General features: G+C 41.4%; 1 protein-coding gene across 3 annotated transcripts in view; it reads right to left on the bottom strand.

Annotated features, from left to right (window-relative positions):
• sema4c (sema domain, immunoglobulin domain (Ig), transmembrane domain (TM) and short cytoplasmic domain, (semaphorin) 4C) overlaps positions 1-23,255 on the bottom strand; it is a 97,485-nt gene extending 74,230 nt beyond the window's left edge. For all 3 annotated transcript variants that reach the window (XM_086031445.1, XM_086031444.1, XM_086031447.1), the window contains exon 1: positions 22,707-23,255. The gene's annotated coding sequence lies outside the window, so the exon portion shown is untranslated. The remainder of the gene's footprint in view (positions 1-22,706) is intronic.
• Between the last annotated feature and the right edge of the window lie 274 nt (positions 23,256-23,529).

The following is a 23,529-nucleotide window of genomic DNA, read 5'->3' as shown; positions in this document are numbered from 1 at the left end:
ACATACACACTCATACACGATGCAACATAGCCAGGAGACTGGGAGTCAGTGATCTGTCTGTGGGTAACAGTGCGGAGCAGGTTAGATGTTGTGCGTGCGTGTATATGCGCGCGCGCGCGCATGTCAGTGAAGCAGAAGAAAGTGAGGTTAGACGGATAGGAAGTTTGGCCTGCACACGTTCACTAAGAAGCACTAAGAAACATGCCTCGGCTCATTTGTTCCCACTGACAGCAGAGGAGAGCGACGGATCTCTACAAGATGAGCCCCAGGGAGGATGACAAGTGTGTGTTTGCGCGTGTTTGTGTGCGTGAGGGAGATATAGGCAACTAAAATAATCATTAAAGCGGAAGTCAAATCAAACATATTTTTTTCAAGGATATATTCCCAGCAGGCCCACTAGTTGAAACACGGCATTCTGATTAATTTTGTGTTTGTGGAATATAAGTTCAGCAGCAAAATGCACTCGTTTTTAGCCATCTCTGGGGGCGGCCATTTTGTCTTCTGTCGACTGAAAATGACATCACAACTCTTCACAACGACCAATCACGGCTGACCTGTTTTCTGAATCTGAGCCGTGATTGGTCGTTGTGAGCAGTTGTGATGTCATTTTCAGTCGACAGAAGACAAAATGGCCACCCCAAGAGATGGCTAAAAACGAGTGGATTAACACTTATTCCACAAATGCAATATTTATCAGAATGTTTCAACTAGTGGGCTTGCATAGAACATCCATCCATTATCGATGCCGCTTATCCTCACAAGGGTCGTGGGGTGTGCTGGAGCCTAGCCCAGCTGTCTTCGGGCAGTAGGCGCGGGACACCCTGAATTGGTTGCCAGCCAATCGCAGGGCACACAGAGACAAACATCCGCACTCACAATCACACCTAGGGGCAATTTAGAGAGTCCAATCAACTAACCATGCATGTTTTTGGAATGTGGGAGGAAACCGGAGTACCCGGAAAAAACCCACGCAGGCACGGGGAGAACATGCAAACACCACACAGGGAGGCCGGGGCCGGGATCGAACCCACGACCTCTGAACGGGGCGGACGTGCTAACCAGTCGACCAACGTGCCGCCTTGCATAGAGCATATTCTTGATAAAAAAAATGTTTGCGTTGACTTCCCCTTTAAAGCATGGGAGTAATTGAACCTGCTTATACTGTACCAACCTTAATGTGTACATTTTCAGTAATGTAGTGGAAAAGAGTGCCATATGTTTGCTCTGCAGAGGTTATTCTGGCACATTAAAACTTGACCCGGGATCATGAAGACACCCATGAAGTGCCCCTGAGCTATCTCAGTCACACTTGATCATTCACTGTGAAAAGCCTCTCTGTGCAACGCAGGCTTTTTGTTTGTAAGCAGGTGCTCATCAGACTTTATTAAAACAATACAAGGGGCTGTTTTTCCACAATGTGTGACTGCGGGGTCTGGTGATGTGATGAACTCCAATCAGGAGACAAGCAATGCAGTCTTACTTCTTTTATAACGTTTTCAGCCTTATGTTCTAGCTCACATCACCTATTGGGGAAGTCAACCCAAACATTTAATTTCAAGAACATGTTCTATGCATGCCCGCTAGTTGAAAAACGGCATTCCGATGAACTCATTCACTGCCAGACATTTTCAGACCCTCTTTTAACTTAATGTTTGAAAAAAATATAAAGAAATTCCTGGGATTGAATGGATGGACTGTGAGAAGGCAAGTAAATCCGTCAATGGCAATGAATGAGTTAATATTGTGTTTGTGGAATATGAGTTAAAGAAATAAAATCCATCCATTTTTAGCCATCTCAGGGGGTGACCATTTTGTCACTTCTGTCCACTGAATATGTCATCACAGTTGTTCAAGGCTCTGATAACGACCAATCATGGTTTAGCTTCAGAAAACAGGTGAGCTGTGATTGGCCCTTACCTGAACCCTGAGCAGTTGTGCTGTCATTTTCAGTCGACAGAAGTGACAAAATGGCCGCTCCCAGAGATGATTAAAAACGGGTGGATTAACTCTTATTCCACAAACGCAATATTTATCAGAATGCCTGGTATCAACTAGCAGGGCCTGCATAGAACATATTCTTGAAGAAAATGTTTGAGTTGACTTCCTCTTCAAGGGATCTTGCGTGTGAGGAATTAGGGCTATGAGAAATGTTCTGTGTAGAAATAGGAATGTGTGATTATTATGTATTAATTTTGCAATGCTTTTCTATGATTAATTAATACAAATTAAGGCTTTTTTTTTGTTTAAGTCACATTTTTTTTCTTTGGTGTTTTTTTTTTGTCCTCCGGCTATTCCAAGTAAGAGCAACTGTGAAATACAAGGCACATGACATCCCGTGACGCTACTAGTTGACTTACAGAAGACTGAAGGCCTCAATTCAACAGTGACAATTTTAGGCTGAAAACTGATAATAATGTCCCAATGTTTCCCAAACAAAAGACGTTCCTACTCTTGGTAACTTCGGTAAAGGTCTGTGCGTATACTCTGAATTCGTAAATTTGATTAACCAATTAAAAGGCACCAAAAATTGTAAGTATGGCTCAGTTATTTGTGGTACCCTAACCAGACTGAACCAAACTGATCCTGTAGAAAGAAAAAGAGGAAACAACGGAAACAACTACATTTTCAAAGAGACAGTTTTGTTTTTGTTGTTTTTCTTGTTGCTGCACACGAGTCCGGCCCACATGACTGATTACAGCAAAGCCAACAGCATGAACTAATATTAAGTTTACTTGTATTACTTGTACATTAACGCACCATGTGAGTCCAACCCCGTTACGCAAGTGTTTGTGTGCATTATCTATGCTACTGAAGGAAGATGGTGTACTGTCAATTGTAACGCCACATCAGATCTTCCAGATCGCTCTTCCATAACATTGCATGTGATATACTACAGCACCAATGGATCACTGTTTTGCAGCAACGTGTCTGGGATATTTTAGCGGCAACTAAAAATCCAGTTTCAACGTAATTATGATTGCCCCAAACCAAAGTTGTTGTATAGTATGTCTGCTTGGTGTAGATGGCAGAGTTAAGCTGGAAAGGGAAACAAACCCAAATCAGCTGACATCAAGCACACTGTTGGTGCTCTAAGTTATGCAACTGTGACTTTCCAAAACGCTATGACTGCAATATTTGAGTGTTTTCTCACGACTCGATGAGTAATTACATACATGTGTTTGTAGGTTTGACGGCTCCTCAAAAAAACAGTGACGAGATGCCAGCATTAGCGTTCAGCATCATGTTCTGCCGCATATTAACTGGTAAACAACTGTCAGCACGGGCACCATGACCAACAAGGATTATATCTTGTCATGACATCGCACAGCAGGCCTGGAGTCAGTGCTAAAAAGTGTCGGGACTTGTGAAGATGAGACGCTCAAACGTTAATCATGCAGTTACGTTGTAGCCACATCCAATAAGTCCATTTGCACAAAGTAACATTGCAAGCACACATACAATATTAATACAGAAATACATAACAGTAAGGCCTATATAATATGTATGCGTGTTTGTGTGTCAGTGCAGGAGGAATGTTCAAAGTATATAGGAGAGAACCTGAAGGTGTTGAATGGTTGATTTTGTCAGTGTTTTTGTTTCTTCCACCATTCATTTTATTCTTGACAGGGTGGAAAAATCTGAAGCCACATTTACACCAACATGTGACATCCAATAAAAAACCCACCAAAAAAAAAAAAAAAAAAAATGTTCAATATGGGCTGGCAGCTTTCACCACAATTCTTTTTTGGGCTGCAGCGGCTGCTGACAAACATAATTGCTTCATATACTGTACATCTCTCGATAGAAATAAGTGTTTGGTTTGTAATGAAAACTGTCATTTTATGCAGCTTTGTTTTTTGCCTATTTATTATTTATTTTTATCTTTATCTTAGACAGACCTCATTTATTTTCCATTGACATGACATCCACTAAAACGTACTTCTATCAAGGAGTTGGTTGACATTTATTCTGTTTCTATTTAGGGTAGAAGAATGAAAACTAACTCAGGCCATACTGAAGTCATCTTTTTAGACGGTATGGGGCAATTCAAATGTAGTGTGGGCTCAGTAACCTTCAGTAACTAGTGTAGATATGTTAGGAACGTCCTGCTGATAAAAGTAAACCCTACGGCTAGTAAAACGTGATTGATAATTCTGGTTTCAATATCTCTTCCGATGTTGAGACAAGCTATCGGACAGTTTTGCGCCACATATGTGGTGTATTATGGTGAGATCAACAGACAGGCTCATCATTATTGCTCCTTTGGTGCTAATGTGACAGTGAAGTTGGCAGATTCACAGATGTACTTAAAATTTGTGAACCAATACCGTATCAGTACAGTGGCACCTTGGCTTAGCAGTCTCAAGTTGCGAGCTGTCGCTTGGTTTAATCTTCTGCTACAGTATGTGTTGCAGGCCAAAATTGTCAGGGTTGGTTGTGGAGGAGGACCCAAAGGCAGGGAAGCAGGAAGATGTTCAAAACCAAATGTGTTTAACTTCCAAAATGACTATGACTTGACTTTGACAGCAAGACAACTGACAAACCACAATGACAACTAGAACCAACCTCAACTGAAAGAAAGCAGGGAACCAAATACAGACAAATTGACAAGCCAATGAGGAACACCTGGACAAGCCACGAAGAGTTGGAGGGAGCTGATTGGCTAACACTAGGGGCTGGGGTGACAAGCACAGGTGGACACAATGACCTAACAAGCCAAACAGACAAGAGGAACACAAGGAAAAGCTGAAAAGAAGTTGTAAACCAAAACCAACCAAGAGAGATCGTGACAAAAATCTGAATTATAATCAAGCTTTGTCGCTTGAGTGAACTGAAAAATACATAAATAAATATAATCACAGTCACATATGCACTTTCAGCCATTTATTGAATGGGACAACCAGCCAAACAAAATAACATTTGCAAGGGGCATGGAGCAGACACTAAACCTGAATTAATTTGTTACATTTTTTGTTTTGTTTTGTATTTTTGTTTTTGCTCTTTGGAGCGGGTGGGGCAAAGCCCATTTATTTTGCTATCTGTAGGTTAATCTCCATTTTTCCCAATAATATTTTGAGTTAAATGATGATGTATTTCATTGCATTTATAATACTCATCAATTATATGCGACCTTTTGCTACTCATGGCCCGGCCTGGTCATGATCCCCACTGTATTTGCAAAGCTGCCTCTGAATAAAAGTGATGCTCACTTGGAGCCCTCACATGCTGTCAGCACTGGAAACAAAAGCTCAGCAGTCAGTTGGAGATGGAAAATTGTTTTCAGTCTGTTTAATGGAAGCCACATCAGCGGCACACAGCCCAAACCAGTGGTGGGCTAACTACACAGACATGTTGGCAGCTTTCAGATACAAATTGACGTCAATAAAAAAAAGGATCTATCATTTTGTCTTTTATTAGACTGAAATTAAGAGATACTGAATTAGTTCAAAGCAAAACAACTTTTCAAAAAGCTCTTAACAATAAAGCTATAAAAAAAAAAAATACTGCAGATCCGAAGGACTGAATGAGCTTCAAGGGGTAAAAATAGGACATTTTTTTAATGCAGTAGTATATGGTTGCGTGTGTGGGCGGCACGGTGGACAACTGGTTAGCACGTCCACCTCACAGTTCAGAGGTCGTGGGTTCGATCCCGGCTTCGGCCTCCCTGTGTGGAGTTTGCATGTTCTCCCTGTGTCTGCGTGGGTGTTCTCCGGGTACTCCGGTTTCCTCCCACATTCCAAAAACATGCATGCTAAGTTGATTGGACTCTCTAAATTGCCCTTAGGTGTGATCGTGACTGCGGATGTTTGTCTTTGTGTGCCCTGCGATTGGCTGGCAACCAATTCAGGGTGTCCCCCGCCTACTGCCCGAAGACAGCTGGGACAGCATGCTCCGTGACCCTTGTGAGGATAAGCGGTACCGATAATGGATGGATGGATGGTTGCGTGTGTGTGTTCATGTTTTTTCTCTATCACATTTTTAAAGGGTATCTTCCCTTTTATACAATTTCTTGAAGTTTCCTGTTCAAGTCATTTAATAAACATTCTTTTACATTCATGCGTTCATTTACATACTCAAATAGTTTTTTCAGTTGCATACCTGTCAACGAAAGTTGTAATTTGCTGTATTTAATCTTACACATTACACATTATTTTCAAATGGCTGCTGTCACATGAATGGATACCAGCGATGTACGGCATACATGTTTGAAAAGGGGTTTCCACCTGTACAAATTACACTGAAAGTGTATAGTGTATACATCACTTTTCTCTTGCTGAGAAGATTGATGCCTCCCTTATGTGCTGATAGGAAGTAAACATTACTGTGTCTATCCAATCACTAGAAAATATGATAGTACTGAAAGTGCCATTTCCATGTTCACTTATCCGGTTATTACTTCTATTTGCCAATAGAGATTGTTTTTTACCAGAGCTGGTAAAAATTGAGCGTCCGTTATTCGTCATCCGTCTGCAGCGTGGGTACCCTTTCGTCGTCCGTCATCAGTCTTTTTTTCCCGGGAGAGAAAAATAGTACCAGTCTATAGGCCCGTCCGCCTATAATTTTAAATTTGAGTTTAACACAGTTTGTGTTAATTGCTAGTGTGCACATTTGTTTATATCTGTGTGATGCCATGTCAGCATCTGCTAGCATGTTATTTAGGCTTGTATGGTAGATAATGCTAATGCTAAGCTTAATGTGAAGGTGGCTAATTTCTGTTGAATAATTTAACTGTTGACTTACAGTCATCCATTAATGTAACATGGGCTCATAATTGTGTCCATGCTAGAAGCATGGTGTTCATGCTTTACGATCCTCTCCATTTTGTGGGCTTTGCCACCACATTGTGGGAACTATTCCCAATGACAAATCCATTTTGAGGTGTTATAAATTCTTACTATTTGCGTCAGGACTCTGGACATATTCATATTTTTTTAATGTCTTTTATTGAACACATACAGAATGCCAGTTAATGGTGTTGATTCACGGTAATGTAGCAGCTGGTTTGTTGAATAAATTCTGAAAAAGGAAAGGAAAGTCTTTTTTAAGAGAAACCCAATAGGTCTCTATGTAGTTGTAAATTTCAGCTTATGTTTTAAGTAGTGGTGGTAGTAGTACCACAAAATTTGAACGCCCTTAAAGTTGTACAATTTGGATTTTGACCAACAAGTTCAGCAGTACTCAAAGCACTAATCCAAAGTTGTCATGCAGACGACGACTATGACTACTACTACTACTACTACTACTACTACTACTACTACTACTACTACTACTACTACTAATAATAATAATAATAATAATAATAATAATAATAATAGTAATAATTCATTTATTTATTTTTAGAAAAATGTTTTATTCACAAAATAATAATAATTATAATTATTGGGCATTGCTACAAAATTACCAAGACAGGTAAACTCATAAAATCCCTTAAAAACCTACATCTCCCCAAAAGTATTCAGTCTTCTTGTGGTCTTGTAGAGGCAAAACTCCAGTGCCACACTGGTCTTGACTCACATTTTCACAAGGCTAAGGTGTTCAAGTTAGGTCCAGAGTGCAATTTTTCACTTCGACTGACATAAATAGCCAACTTGGCTTCCCCGATTAAAAAAATGTAAGAGCTAGCACCCAATGACTTGTAAATGTATCTACTTTCTTGATATTTACCCCAAACAGGACAAATGAAAACAACACCAAAGAGGATAAAACATTTGCAAGGTGATTAAAGACATCTTTTGGTATTCTACACTCGAACCAAAACATGGAAAACATTTTCATGTAAAGCAAAGAATGGCTACTTGTTCAATATAGCAGGAAGAAGAAGAAGAAGAAGAAGAAGAAGAAGAAGAAGAAGAAGAAAAATATATTCATACAAATGACAAGGAACAGTTTCATATGAAGTTATTGAGCGAAATTGTTTTAGGTTAACATTAGCGTCAGGAGGGAACAGCTGGCCTACCTTTATGTGACAAGCATATAAATCATCATCATAAACTATAACAGCATGCAATTTATACTTAATGGTTTTGTGTGTGTGCGAGCGTGCATGTGTGTGTGTGTGATGCAGCCTATACAACAGGATGAGATATGTGAACACGGTTTGTGTGAATGTGTTAGAATGTTCCACTGAATGTTTTTGTCACTCAAACATACAGGTAGAAAAATATTCACCAACAGAGGCACAAAGACATTAGAACGCACAAACGCTAATTCCCATCGCCATTGCAGCCACAAAGAAAGAGTCAGGCAGGCTCAGTGAAACAAAAGAAGCGGCTCACACAGACACAAAGCAAATGCATACATATTAAAATCGAGAAAGAAACACAGTGTGACAGACGGTGTGGACCTGGCAGCACGCAGCAAAGCCACAATCAGTTCTGCAATGTTCAAGTGGCCCAACAAAGAGCAATACAATCTTCATGAAGCCTTAACCTGAAGCAATACTGCACAGTGAAAGCAGCTTACAAATGGACCATGTTGATTCTGCATAATACATGAGGCATTCAGGAACAACACACAGCAGATGGAGAACAACACAACTGCCCATGCAGCAGAAGCAAAAGACAAATTACACACATGAACACACAGCTAAGAGCTCAGGTACTCACAGACACAAGTAAGAGGAGACTTATTATGCAATATTTTTTCGCAATTTAAAGCAGCTCACAGGTGTCTCAATAAAAGCTCTCTGACTTTGTTCACATACACAAATGATGAAGAATTGCAGCACACTTATCATCCACTGGCACACACTCAGTTTTAGGGGCACGGTTGGATGTCGTACAAATGATGAGTACGGTTTTGGACCACAGGCTAACTCTAATCTGTGTTAACGGAAGTAACGAAGAACAAAGTAACGTGAACCAGGAAGCATTAGCGACAATAACACAACAGATTCAGGGACGCAAGATATTTGGAAAGAATTTTCTTTGTTGTTGGCCTCAAAAATTATTCGGAGCGAAAGAATTGTGTCATACGCCAGCCCCAAAAATGTTCAGCTTCTGGCTTTAAAAACTGTCTGTCTCATCTGAAAAAAACACATTCATGTCAGGTGTGTTTCTTAGTCAATTTAGCATTTTTTTTGTTTTGTTTTGCTCATGCAGCACTTGTTGTCAGTGAAGTCCTGATTATCCAGTCCATCCAGATTATCCAATTAACAGCAAAGCTATGTCCAGAAATGTTTTTAAATAATGTAAAAATATTTTCTTACTTTTTTACTTACTGTATTTTTCTGACTTTAAGTTGCTCCAGAGTATAAGTCACATCAGTCCAAAAATACAATACACAACTTTATTTATTTCCCCAATTTCATAACAGCGACAGCTGTAACAAAGCACTTTACATTAACAAAATTGTAATAGTACAACAACAAAGACAGTGAACTAAATTATTATATACAGTAGCAAAGTGTCAGTCTCACATTGGGTCAAAAGACAAAGAATACAAATGTGTCTTCAAACGAGTTTAAAAAATGGACAGTGAGGGGGCTTGTCTAACATTTAAAGGAAGGTCATGCCAGAGGGAAGGACTGGCAACAGAAAAGGCTCAATCCCCTCTGAGGCTCCGCTTACTCCTCCGCACCTCCAGAAGAGCCTGGTCCTCCAGACCTGAGGCACTGGGAAGGTGCGTAGGGGTGGAGAAGCTCAGAGAGATACGCCGAGGCCATGCCATTAAAAGATTTGTAGACAAATAGAGAAACATCTTAAAATGAACCCTAAAATGCACTTTTTAGCCATCTCAGGGCACAACCAATCACGGCTTACCTGTTTTCTGAAGCTGAGCCATGATTGGACGTTATCTGAGCCCTGAGCAACTGTGATATCATTTTCAGTCAGCAGAAGTGACAAAATGGCCACCCCCTGAGAAGGCTAAAAACCGGTTGAGTTTGCTGCTTAACTCATATTCCACTAACGCAATATTAATCAGAATGCCTTGTTTCAACTAGTGGGCCTGCATAGAACATATTCTTGAAAAACATTTTTGGGTAGACTTCCCCCCTTTAAATACTGAACACATCTAGAATTTTACTTGCTACTTCAGCACACAACACCTTAGCAGCATTTCCATGCAGTATAAGTGGCTGCCACTTTGTATGACTGTACAGTGCAACCTGGTCCAAAAATGTCTATTGTATTTATATTTACTACATACAGTAGCCATCGACGTGTATATAGAGACACACCCTCAGAGGAACACGCCCCCACCCCCCCTTCGTTATCCATCAATGTGTCAGGGGCATGCTTGGTGAAGAAAACAGCAACTAAGTCACATACAGCCATGTCTCCCTTATCCACCCACTCACTCACATGCACACACACACACACACACACACACACACGCAAGAACACGCACACCAACACACGCACACGCACGCACACAGACATACAGCAGCTAAGTGAATTTCAAAATCAATTAATTAAAAAGCTAGGCCATCTCCCAAAGGGAGTGAAACACAAATTATTTAAGAAACCTAACCCTGATACACAAATCAAAGATGTTAAGCAGTATAAATATGAAAAAGCAGAAAGAATACAGACAGAGTGGTTGGAAGACTGAAAGAATATGCATCTTAAAAAGGGAATCGATTTAACTCATTTGATTTAATTTGATATTATTCTGCCTCATAATACTGTGCTCAAATGGCAATTTCTGCAGCAAGAGGGGAGGAACTGATCAGCAGATAGAATGCAAGACGGCTTTGTTTGCATTGAATTGATATTCACCCCCATTTCTTCCTCGTTGTCTCTTCCTATTAGTTTCAGGCCTTTTTAAGAGTGTTATTGATTATTTGACACAGACAGGCCGAAAGGAGTTGCATATGTGTATGTGTGTGTGTGTGTGTGTGTGTGTGTGTGTTATCGTGCATGTACTCCAGCTTGCCAGGCTTCAGTTTAAAAATCACAATAAAGTGATTGCCTTTCCCTTCTCCCTGGTCTTTTTAAAAAAAGACTTTGCCTAATTAAGTACATAAATCATGGCACAGTAAACTATTCCATATGCCAGGTGTGTGTTTTTGGGAGAAAACAGCAGTGTGGATATAGTTGAGAGGGTGAAGCAATATTGTTGCAATGGTAATTAAGCAAGGATGAGAACATGACACATCGACAGGTATGAAATATGTCTTTTAGAAAAATGATGATCTAGTTACTAGATTCTAGTAACTGAATCATAGGAAGCAGGTTGAAGGGGATGACGTTAAAAAAAACAACTAAAGCGTAGCAATATGCAATTAAACAGGTAACCGAGAAACCTATTAACCTATCAAACCTATCAAATGATTGAATAATCTCCCCTCCCACAAAAACGATAACATCTATGAAGATATAGCTTCGTAATGCAACTCATAAAAAAATACACATAGGACCAATAACACCATATTGATAGAAAGTTGACAAATATTTGAAATGTTTAAAACGACTTTTAATTTTTTGGTCACTTTATTCATACAAGTAAGTGAGGAAATCGATCACCAAGATTGGACAACAAGAGAGGGCGGCTCCCTCAGGTGTTTGATGACGACGAGGTGGAGTCTATCTTGTCATTTTGAAGCAAGCTTACTCAAGCAAGCCTTTACGGCCTTTGCTTTGTCCACTGGGGCGCAGTCATGCTGGAACAGAAAAGGGCCTTCCCCAAAATGTTGCCACAAAGTTGGAAGCATACAATTGTCCAAAATGCCTTCGTCAAAGGTTACCACAGCAAGTCATGTTTCTGCTTTGTTAGATTTTTGAGGCTGCGTTCTTATCCTCCCTTCCTTCCTTCCTCCCTTCCTTCCTTCTTTCCTTCCATGTATCCAGGCTTTGATTTGGGGTTTTTTTAAGCAAAGAAGCAGTGTGCGCTCGTCCCAGCATAAAGCTATGTAGCTCTGCTCACTTCCACATTTGCTCATTCTCAAATAAATCAGCCACGCAGAGGTTAATCCTTTTGATATGTTGAAGTGGTAATTAGTAGGAATGTCCGCATATATTTTGGTGCCAATTGATCACCGTTTTTGGACGTTATAAGCAATGAAAGTGCAATTATTTCCAATGGAGGGTTTGCAATCGGTTCCTCCAGTGACAAGGATATAACGGTAGGGGGCGCGGCCATTCTCCTCATTAACAAAGGGCGTTATTCATGGAGTCACTTATTTCCTAATTCCTCCAAAATGAGTGGCTCAAATAGAAAATGGCAACTCTTTTCATTTTCCTGATCAAAAAATATATAAAATGAACTTGTTAGTGAAAACATGGCCCACCGTCCCTTTAACCTCTGATTGATTAATTGCGTGCTGAGTCCTACTAATTTGGTTCGAATATGGGCATATTCTCCCTTGTGGTTAAGTCGGAAAAGGGGCACTGATGTGCACTTTTTGTGCTGTGCTGATTCTCCCATCGATTTAAGTGTGCCACTTACGCACCTTCATAAAATGTACGCATGGAGCCACCTTGAAATGAGGGCGTTCCCTGTCAAATCTTGCGGTGCGTGTATTCTCCCAGAGACTTAAACATATTTTATCTTCCGTGCATAGGAGGCTGTACTAAAGTCTAGCACCTCTTGAAGGTAAAGCTCCATACTGCATGTTTTGATTCATTAACTGCTTCCGTGCTCCACTGATGACAGCCGCGTGACAAAGCAGCTGCTGACTCGTGCTGGAGGCTTGGAGTTTGTCTGAAAGCGCTGCTCACAGCAACTGCCGTCATTGTAATAGTAGCAATAGTAAGTTAGCTTCTGAATCATTTGCTTTTATTTCATATATGTGAAATTCATAAGCATGAAGCGCCGGCATGTCATTTCTACTAATGGAACAACTCCAAATGTGCATTCAGTCATGAGCACAGCTCTCTGGTTAAATTACTTTTAATGTATTTATTATATACAGAATGCAAATAAAAATGCCCCTTTAAAGTAGCCTGTTACATGAGCCACGCAAACACCACTGGTGACAATTGCTATAATTTCCGGAGCTACTACGCAACTTAATCTCACATTTAAAGTTGGACATATTATCCAAATGGATGTCTATGGTGACACCTCTTCTGTGGCTCGCCGTGGATTCCCAAGTTGTGCGTGGTGGGTGTGTCAGAAGCCTCAACGGGAGAATCGCCACACCTTGAATGCGCGTAAGAAAGGCGTGCAAGAAAGTGACTTAAGCGCGAGCGGGAGAATAGACCCCATTGTGGATAAATGCACAAGGAGCGGTGTTGGTATAAAGGGGAGAAATAAAAAGACCAAGAAACACCAAAATGACCACTGCCATCTCTTATCTTGTTTTGTCAGAGCGCCTGTCTGGGCATGCTGCGACTAACCTGGCAAAGCAACGCAATCTTGTTTTCTCTCCCACCAGCCGTATCGTTCCCCATTTCTGTCTTTCTCCATTTATGTATCTCCACTGTCATCGTTGTGGCTTCATCCCAGGGAGTGTCCCGTGTCTCTCCGTTTATTTATCTAAATCTATCTGTCTCTTCAGACAGTCTGTCATCTAGCTAAGAGCAGTGGACTGGAAGAAAGAGCAGCACTCGGGAAGTGCGACCACCGAGGGTCAAAGGTGAGTCTGCAGTGGAATAAAGGCTGAAATACTGTGTCTTTCTTTCAGTAACGTTCCCCTCCCCAGCACACAAAGCAGACTAACACCTCAACACCAGCACTTTTACAGCTTCATCTGCTGATACAGCTGGGCTCAAGAGAGATGCGGGTGCTGGACTCAAGTTGGGACCAATAAGATGTATACAAGAGATAGCTTTATTAGCTCATGGGTTAAATAAGCTTAAAAATGGAAGAACTGCCCATTTCTTAAAGCCAGTCCTACACCGGTTGGAAATTAAAGCCTTGTTCAACAATTTGGTCTTATAAATACAAACTGGAGATGGTTTCACATCATATATCTTATAAATGTAAGTATTGTACTTTCAGCAACTGTACACTTGTACAAATAATGTGAGCCCCCCCCCCCTCCTTTCCACACACACACACACACACACCCACACCCCCCCCCCCACACACACACACACATACGCGCTTTCCCTCCAGCTAAGCTTAAATAGTGGTAAGGAGACAGTCCTTGTGAGAAGGGTGCATCGTCAACAAAAACCAACAGCTTGCCCAGACAAGATATTTGAGCCTGTATCTATTTTGTGGGGCAAAAAGGAGCAGTGTTTCATAAATCTTTGTAAGGACGCAGAGGCAGCGACAGGTTAGAGTCAGCAGATGCCGCGAAGACTGTATCGCATACTGCTTAATGAAGAAAAGCAGCAGTGGCATGTGGGTTCCGATGTTTCCAGACTGGCTATACGGGCATACATGAGGTGGAACCTAATTCGTCAGCAGAGGGAATGCAGCCTTACCACCTTCCCCACACCACACTAAACGTTTTTTTTCCAAAGAGCATAATTTGTTTTTATTAGGGGTATTTCTCTGGGTCCTTTAATTCATGTTGTATTTATTTTATGCAAGTGCAGTACATTCTCATGTTGGAGTTTGAATTCATGTAATCAGAATGTTTGGCATAAATGGTCTATATTTTATAATACCCGTTGTTGCTGACTATTGTTCTTTGTTTGAATAATATCATTTAATCAAGTCTCTTCTAATATTTCATACAAAAAATAAATAGAAGCATGGATCATTGCTGTTGGTATTTAATCGGATTAATATCGGTATCAGACAGTACTCTACTTCAATGATATGAGTTATCATATTGGAAGTGAAAAAGTTGTATCAGGACAAGCCTACTTGTTGGTGTGTCTATATCATGTATTTTCACCAATCACAGGTGAGTATGGAATGTACTGTATCCCCCGCAATAAACGTTGGCCCATGTACTTGAAGGTTAGAGCCACACTGGTCTGTTATTAGTTTTCCAATCGTTAAAAGGCTTGATATTGATTCAGAGACAGAAATTATAGTTCAGCGTATATAATCTTAAACTCGATTCTAAGGGCTCAAGTCAAATGTGTATTTAGACTTAAAAGGGTGCTAAAACAGGAAAAGAAAAATGACAGCTTGGAAAAGCAACAGTTGCTTGCACTTTCCCAGAGCTAAGCTTCGCCCACACTCAAGCTCATGGAAGCTCTAATAGAGCTGCCGTGCAGGGGGCTTCCTGCATCTGATAACCCTGCAACTGGCCCCTGTACAGTGCCTACCCCGGATAGAGGCCATTAGCCTGGCTGCAGCTCCTCCCTGGATAAGATGCAGCTTACCAGCCTGGTAGCCACAGGATCACTTTTTATTGTCTTTTTAAAACTTTACGAGGCGGTATAGCATGAGAGGGGCTATATATGCAGAACAGAGTCTGCATTACAGTATGTGGGTGCTCTCAAACAGCATGCTACCAGCACTTCCTGCCCACTAATGGGCAGTCCCACAGTTGGGAGGGTGAGCTCTGTTGGGCCAGAACAATGCCAAAAAAGGCTGTCATAAAAACTAAATACCATGGTCTTGATACCAGCAAGAAAACAACATACGCACACACCCCTAGTTGACTGCATCTATCTGGGCACACTATCTAGGAGACAATGTATAGGGCTGACTATGCAAAAGCATTCAAAAATACACACATACAGACATGCAAAGAACTAGTGCCGCTGACTTTATACAATATGCACCTCGGCATTCATTGTACAAACAGCTTTGATGTGGCCAAAATAAATACAGTAATAATACAAGAATACAAAAACATAGAAATACTCAGCCTAAAAACATCTGCTGAGTCAGTGCAAACAAAACGTGCAGCCACTGGGTTCTGAAAACAGATTATCTTACACAGTGAAGACCTTACACAGTGCCCCCGAAACACAGTTGGCTCACGTACAAGATTCCTCACTGAGAATTTTATCATCTCTCTCCAATCAGGCTTTAAGTTTCAATCGCAGCCATGATAAATAGACACAAGAAACACAATAAAATGTGAGAGATGACAAATCAATGCAGTAAATATGGGTGAAGACACAATGGTTAACATCAGCTTGTACTATTCCAGAAAATGACCTTTGCAGTAAAATCATCAACATTCACATACGTTGTGTAAGTATATGATGGCAGCTGTTGTTTTGGAATGGACAACAGGACAACCATCAGGAAAAGAAAACTTAAAAGTGTCCGGAAACCACACCATTCATTTTGCTTGTTTCATCATTTTGTTGGTGTCTCATAGCTGCACTCTAGAAAAGTGGAAATTTGTCACTTTAAACTAGGAAAAGTCAATATAAGCCCGCTTCACCGAAACGCAGTATGGATTTCAAAACTTTCCTTTCAAGATTCTCTGAAAGACCCTACACCTATGTATTGCCATTTGCCACAAATGGGTCTGCAGCACACTGATGTAGTCGTTAGCAGTCTGCCTCACAGTCAAGGGGTTCGAATCCCAGCATTTGCAAAGGTTTTCTTCGGGTACAACTGCTTTTTCCCACATTCCAAAACGATGTGAGTTAATTGAAGACTCTAATTTCTCCATTGGTGTGAATGTGAGTCTGAATGGTTATTTGTCTGTGCCATGGGAATGACTGGCAACCAGTCCAGCTCTCGCCTAAAGGCAGCTCGGATAGGCTCCAGTTCACGTGTAATCCTAATGAGGACAAGTGGCGCAGAAAATGGATGGATAGCCTCTGCATGGAGATTGCCATGCAGCTATATCGCAATGTCATTTCTGCATTAGGCTACTCAGTAAAATGTTGTCGTGTGAAAAACGTTATCAATCAACGCAGCCAAAAAAGGTACTATTTCCACAAAAGAAACTAGTAGCTTCCAGAAGTCATTAGCCATGTCTTTTTTTGTTGTTGTTTATGTTGGTTGAACCTTGTAAGTAGAAGTAGATGTAGGATATTTCTCTTGTTTTGAATGACGCACCACTGCAAATGACTTGCTGTATGTTTTCCAATTCCTACTATTGCATCATCTATTTTGTTTCTTCCAAAGTAGCTTTTCAGTTAAAAACTACAGCAGACAGCCTAGAGACGCCACCTGATCAGTTCTCTAGTAATTGTGCCCTCCCACCCCCACTCCACCTCCCAGTTAGTACACAGTGAATAGTGCAGTGCCCAGAAGACAAGGTAAGTCCTGTAATGTCAACATGGCTTCGCAAACGCTGATGAAATGACCTCGTGGCTCATGGTTTATAACTTCACACATCTATAGTGAACATTCAGCTGAGAGATGAATTAAAGCATTTATGGGTGCACATATTCTTAAAGGTCACCAATCTTTGTGCTCTTCCTCCGGTGAGCAAAAGGCGAGCATTTATGATGCTCCATGTTCGTCTTTAAATCAGTCTCGGAAGACCCTAAAGTATGATACTGCAGATGCATAAATATAAAGATAGTGAAAAAGAGTATTGGTGTCTAACTTGAGAGACAAAAATAGAGACTGGGGCTGGTTGGGAACAGATGGCCAATAGTGGTCAACTGGTAAGAAGTAAGTAAGCGGGTCAGGGCTCTCCTCCACTTCCATCCGACCAATCATACATTATGCAGAAGTGAAGCCACTATGAGGTGCCCCAAGAAGCTTCTTTTACTTCCTCCAAAGGTCCATATAACCATTCAAATGTGTCTAACAACAGTGTTGGGTTGTGACACTCCTTCCCGCAGTATAGTGACAATTTTAAAATTACACCTATCATCCTGATAGCAGGGGAGATTACAGGTCAGAATGAAAGGGCTTATCCCATAAAATGTTCAAATGGAGAAAAGATTTGGTTCATCCAAGTGTACTTGCTCTTCTGATTTGCCTTTAGGACCATGAGTGTGTACCATATTGAATTTTCCACCAGTATGACTTTCCGGGAAAAGGGGAGACCCTCAAGGGTTATTCATTTATTGATTGCCACTGAAGGGGCTGGGCTGCATCACTCAGAGAGAGTGACAAATATTTCTTGCGACCATACGCTCTATAATGTGAGTTTACAAAGGCCTTTTGGAAGATGATACAGACAAGAATTCATTTAATTTAACTGAATTGATTTGGTTCTGCTGGGACATTTAAAGCACAAGCAGTGCAATTAGAGACACCATACGGATTATTACACAGCTTTCCTCAGGCAAATTCACTTCAAAAACAAGCTGACCACGCACTTGTCTGATCAATTAAAATTGAGCTCTATAAGTGCTAAGTGCTCACTCTCAGGCAATGCAAAAAGGACCCCGGTACGCTACCTGGAGTGAGCTAAAACAAGCAGCGAGGAGGAAAGATGGAGGCATATGCTGGCAGAGAGAGAGAGACAGAGACAGAGAGAGCAAGAGAAAGAGAGAGAGAGAGAGAGAGAGAGAGAGAGAGAGAGATCAAAGGGAAAGGGTAAGTTGCAAGAGGAGCAAAAGCTTCTTGTCTCAGAACAACTGCAATCACAGCCCCTGCCAAAACCCTCCGGATTCATCCAGCGGCCTGACAGAAATGTCTCAACAGGCGTTAAAGTGCTCAGAGCGGACTACAGTTTGTGAAGTGGACTGTGAGTGAGGGTAAAAGCAAAACAGCTTGTTCTTTGACTAAAGTATAATTTGTTCTATGGTATATTCTATTTTGAGTTTGAACACAACTCATTCCGATACATTTTTAAAATAATAATACATATATTACACACAGCTCTGGGTATGATGATGTAATGCATTTCAGCATCAGCGTGGACTTCACATTCTTAAACCAAAACTTCACCAACAATGTCAGTTAAAGCGGATGTGAACCCCAAGATTTTCCTGACAATAATGTATTCTATGTGCTTCCACCAGTCTAATCCAAACACGGCATTCTGATTAATATTGCGTTTGTGGAATATGAGATAAGCAGCAAAATCCACCAATTTTTATCCAGTTCAGGGTGCGACCATTTTGTCACATCTGTTGACTGAAAATGACATCACAGCTGCTCAGGGCTCAGGTAACGATCAATCATGGCTCAGCTTCAGAAAACAGGTGAGCTGTGATTGGTCGTGACCTGAGGCCTGAGCATCTATGATGTCATTTTCAGTCGACAGAAGTGACAAAATGGCCGCCCCCTGAGAGTGCTAAAAACGGGTGGATTTTGCTGCTTAACTCATATTCCACCAACGTAATACCAATCAGAATGCCGTGTTTTGACTAGTGGGGCTACATAGAACGTATTATTGTAAAGAAAATTTGGGGGTTGACTGAAACTGAGCATTATTCAGGTTGAAGGAAACACATTTGATGGTTTAACTCATTCACTGCCACAAATTTTCACACCCACTTTTTTACCCTAACATTTGAAAAAATTTGAAAAAAAAAAAAGTTCCTGGGATTGAATGGATGCACTGCGAAAAGCCAAGTAAATTCGTCAATGGCAGTGAATGAGTTAAGTATTCTCATTAGATGTGCACACGGGTACCTAATAAAGTGCCCGGTGAGTATATTCACCATCATAACGACTGAATCAATGGCGCTAATAATGCTGGCACACCTTGACAAATACCATGATCACAAACTGCTTGTGTTCCTTCATTTCTAAACATCAGTCTGTCCAGCCTAGCATTACCTGCTGTTGTTACCCTGCGGCACACACAGGCGCGCGCGCACACATACACACAGAGGTTCACATCCACACGACCCATCTGTTCAACTCTCCAGACCTTGCATCTGGCCTGACATGAACCATAACTTGGTACGCAAACACAAGCGCACACTGTGAAGCGTCACAGCGAACTCAGTTTGATCATATGCTATTGAGCATCAGAGTTGCATTGCGCATGACACCAAGCACAAAACACACAGCAGCTAAAACAAAATCTAATCCCTCCTTTGAAAGGGATTTTTAAAGGAAAAGGAATGCAGACCGAGGATGAGTCGAATCATCAAGGTTGTGAGCTTGCTGTTTTGACTGCAGGGAGCTGCTGCTGTTGCTCTGCAAAGGAAGCGCAAAATAAAGCCTTTGCAACCATCCAAAACATCGCTAGCAAATTCAGACGCATCTTGCTCTCACAGAGACATATCAGGCATGAACAAGGACTGAATGGCCGATGTGTGTGATCTGGTACGTGAATCGTCTCTTGAGTTACATAACCTGGAATCATCCCATTATCACGGGAGTTTACTGTGAATTCAGCTGCTCGCCATGTGGCCTCCAGTATCTGTTGCGTTGACGTGATGCATGTGACACACTGACGACAATTAAACATAGAGCAGGCAGGGGACATCTGGCACAATGGCGATGTAGCGCACATGATGCAATGTTGACTCTTTGGTGTCAAAACACACATTTCTGTCACATACAGCACGGGGACACATGCGCAAAATATAAAACCAACAAAAGAGAAGGCAGCTGGATGATATGCATGCAGGAAGAAAAATCAGCGGTGCACTATTATTATTGGGGATTTTTACTTGACTGGTTGTTTTATTTCTAATATGAATTTTAATCAAATGAAATCAACTTCTCATGAATGTTCTGAAATACTGTTATGACACCAGCATTATATCAATCGGAATATCAATTCTGAGTGGAATGCAATAGTCTGCGATGTTGTTCAGAAGCTCAACTTCCCATAGCTGACATGTTCTTCTTCCTTCTTGAGACTACAAACTAATTGAGAATACTACAGAACCTCTGCTGTTGACAGCCATGATATGCAGTCAAATTTTACATCGTTTTAATATATGGTTCCTTTACAAATCATACAGTTAACCAAAATTGTAATGATCAAGTGATCGATGAAACTGCAATTCACTGGCGACCAGTACCCCACCTCTCACATAAAGTCAACTCATATAGTCTCCAGTTCGCGTGCGACCCAAGTGAGGATAAGCAGTATAGAAAATGGATGATGGAAGAATATTCTATTATAAAACCCATCTATAATAGTATTGCCAAATGTAAAGATTGTCCAGAACCACAAGAACATGCCCACTTATATGTGCATATGTTGCATGTGGGGTTTTTTTCCCCGTGGGACTCGTGGATATAGATGTGTCATATAAAGGAGATCAGTGTGTGTGTGTGTGAGTACGTGTGAGAGAGAGCGAAAGAGAGAGAGAGGAACATGAAGGGTACGTGAGGCAACATGGGAAGGAGGCTGGCTGTCAGGATGTGGAGTCCATTGTCTGTCCGACAATGAAGATATCAAGTCGGCAGGAGTCCTATAGCACTCTCAATTGAGTCATTAACATCTGGGGCCAAGGGCTACCTGTGTGTGTGTGTGTCTTTGTTATAAGAATCGTGAATGAAAACGGATTTTGAATGCTTTCCTGCCAAACTGGGAATCATGCGGATGACAGGGGACACTGATTCACCTCTTAGTGAAATTCTCTGTTAACCTTCCTCAATCTAATATAATCGACTCAGCAAATTCATATATAAGGATTATGTCTATTCTTAAGGGTCTTTGAACTTCAGTTGACAAATAACAAAACTAAGTAAACAGAATTTCAAGTGGATTATCCTCTGCGACCTCAATCCAAATGTCAACCTATATCAAGCTAACACACAGAGTCCACTGTTTGTATACCCTATCCATTTGTCAACTTTATATACCGATTGTCCTCATTATGGTTGTTGGTGAGCTCAAGTCTATCACAGCAGACTTTGGGCAAGAAGCGGGCTACACCCAAGACTGGTCAATAGCCAATCTCAGGGCACATACACGATAAACAAACAATGCTTCACTAATATGCATGTTTTTGGTATGTAGAGGGAAGCCACACAAGCATGGCGAGAACATGCAAACGCCACAAAGACTGCCTGATACAAACCTTGGACTTGTCAACAGTGACGAAGCTGTACTAACCAATATTCCACTTCTTTTCTATGCGGTATATCGCTGCCACTGTTTTCACTGACCCATAATAAAAAAAGACGACAACTTATGGGTAATAAACATCAAATATAATGTAAATTCCAAAAGGCGTCAAATTAAGACAGCAGCCCTCCTCCATCCCATTAACACTAACTTCTCCTACCCAGCCGCACCACCCCCTCCCACGCTGTCTGTTAGTTAACAGGCACTGGCACCATTCTGCTTGTAAAAGTAACCCCCCTCCTAGCCACCACTTTTTTCCCTTAAAATAAAATAAAAAAACGAAAAAAAAAAATGCTCCTTGCCATCCGTGAGTCCTGCTTCCACCTCAATAATTACAATAATCACTCAAGCAAAGCTAATACTTTCCTCATTAAGGCAAAACACCAGAGGGGGACAACAGGTCTTTAAACTATTTAGGAGTGTAAAATTTAGGCTGACATTATGCCATACAATGCAATTTGGCATTGCATATATGATGTTTAGCTGAAAACAATATTACAGGGCTGATTGGAAGGTGCAGGATGCATCCATGTTGATTACCTTTTCTTCAACATGCCTAAAAGCTGCAAAGCATCTGCTAAGAAAACTGTTGATATCACACGCAATAAAAAAAGCCTCTAAAAGTTCTCAAATATTCAAACTGATAATTTCATATCATAGTCTCTTCCGAAGAAAAGTAAGTGAGTGACCTGATTAGGTATCGGAGAAAGCTCCAATATTGTCAATTTCGAAGTGATGTAGACTCCTGAGTTGATTGCTCTCCAACTGCTGCTGACCGCAGTGCGCTTTGTTTACACTGCGCTATGAATGGAGATAAAGTTGCACCACTCGAAACCCCGAAAAAGACCATTTACGAAAACAATGCTAAAATTTTTTTTAAAAAAAATCAAATGTATGCCAAGATCTCCATGAAGCACTATGGAAACAGTTGAGACTCGGACACTCGCACTGCACAGTGCCTTCCTCGTCATCACCAGCGTTAAGACGAATAGAAACTTACCTTCTTATGATTATTACTCCTCGGATGGTAGTGGCGATGATGTGTTTCCTCAGCCGATAGAACCCTTCTCCGCTTCTTCGCCGTAACAGCAGATTTGTTTCTCGTATATGTTTCTTTAGTTATAAATCATTCCACATCCTCGTCAATGCCACGCCGTCTGCTCTTGCCTTTTTTTCTTTGCTCCTGTATATAAAATGTCCGGACGATGCAGAAAAATCAGGGCATCTGATCCTGTCATTTAGTTTCTACGGAGGAACTGGGCTGTGCGCGCAACTCCCTCCCAAGGCTTTGTAACAGGAAACCGGAGGAGGAAGGAGGAGGAGGAGAAAACGGGGAGGGGAAAAAAAGGCAAAGAAAATACAGTGCGATTTTATGATCCAGAGTCTTGAAGGAGTTTCAAAACCTGCCTCTACGGCTCTCCAGAAGTTCCAGAGCCAACGCACACGTCGGACTGGAGTAGCCGTTCAGCTGAATGCGTGGCTGTGCCTAACTGCTGAAAATGAGTGTACGAGTGGGAATGTGTGCGCGTGTGCTTGCTTGCGATCGTGTGTGAGTGTGTGTGGCGCAGCGTGCGTTTGTGCAGCACGCAACGCAGCAGGACCTGGGTGTATTCTTTTTTCAAAAGCAGACAAATGGATCCCCGCCCATTGGCCTCTCTGAACAAGGACCCCAACACAGACGAGAAGGGGCCCCCGGCGGTCATTAGCTGCCCGGTGAAGACCACTTCCTTTGTGTGCGCGTGTGTGAGTGTGTGCGGGTGTGCGTGCGGGTGTGTGTGCGTGCGGGTGTGTGTGTGTGTGTGTAAAGTGAAGGCTTGTTTAGG

This window comes from Filicampus tigris, chromosome 5, assembly GCF_054856515.1.
Source record: "Filicampus tigris isolate MCC_2025a chromosome 5, RoL_Ftig_1.0, whole genome shotgun sequence".
NCBI lineage: Eukaryota > Metazoa > Chordata > Actinopteri > Syngnathiformes > Syngnathidae > Filicampus > Filicampus tigris.
The sequence above is the reverse complement of the archived record's forward strand: the minus strand, read 5'-3'. Positions and strand labels throughout refer to the sequence as shown.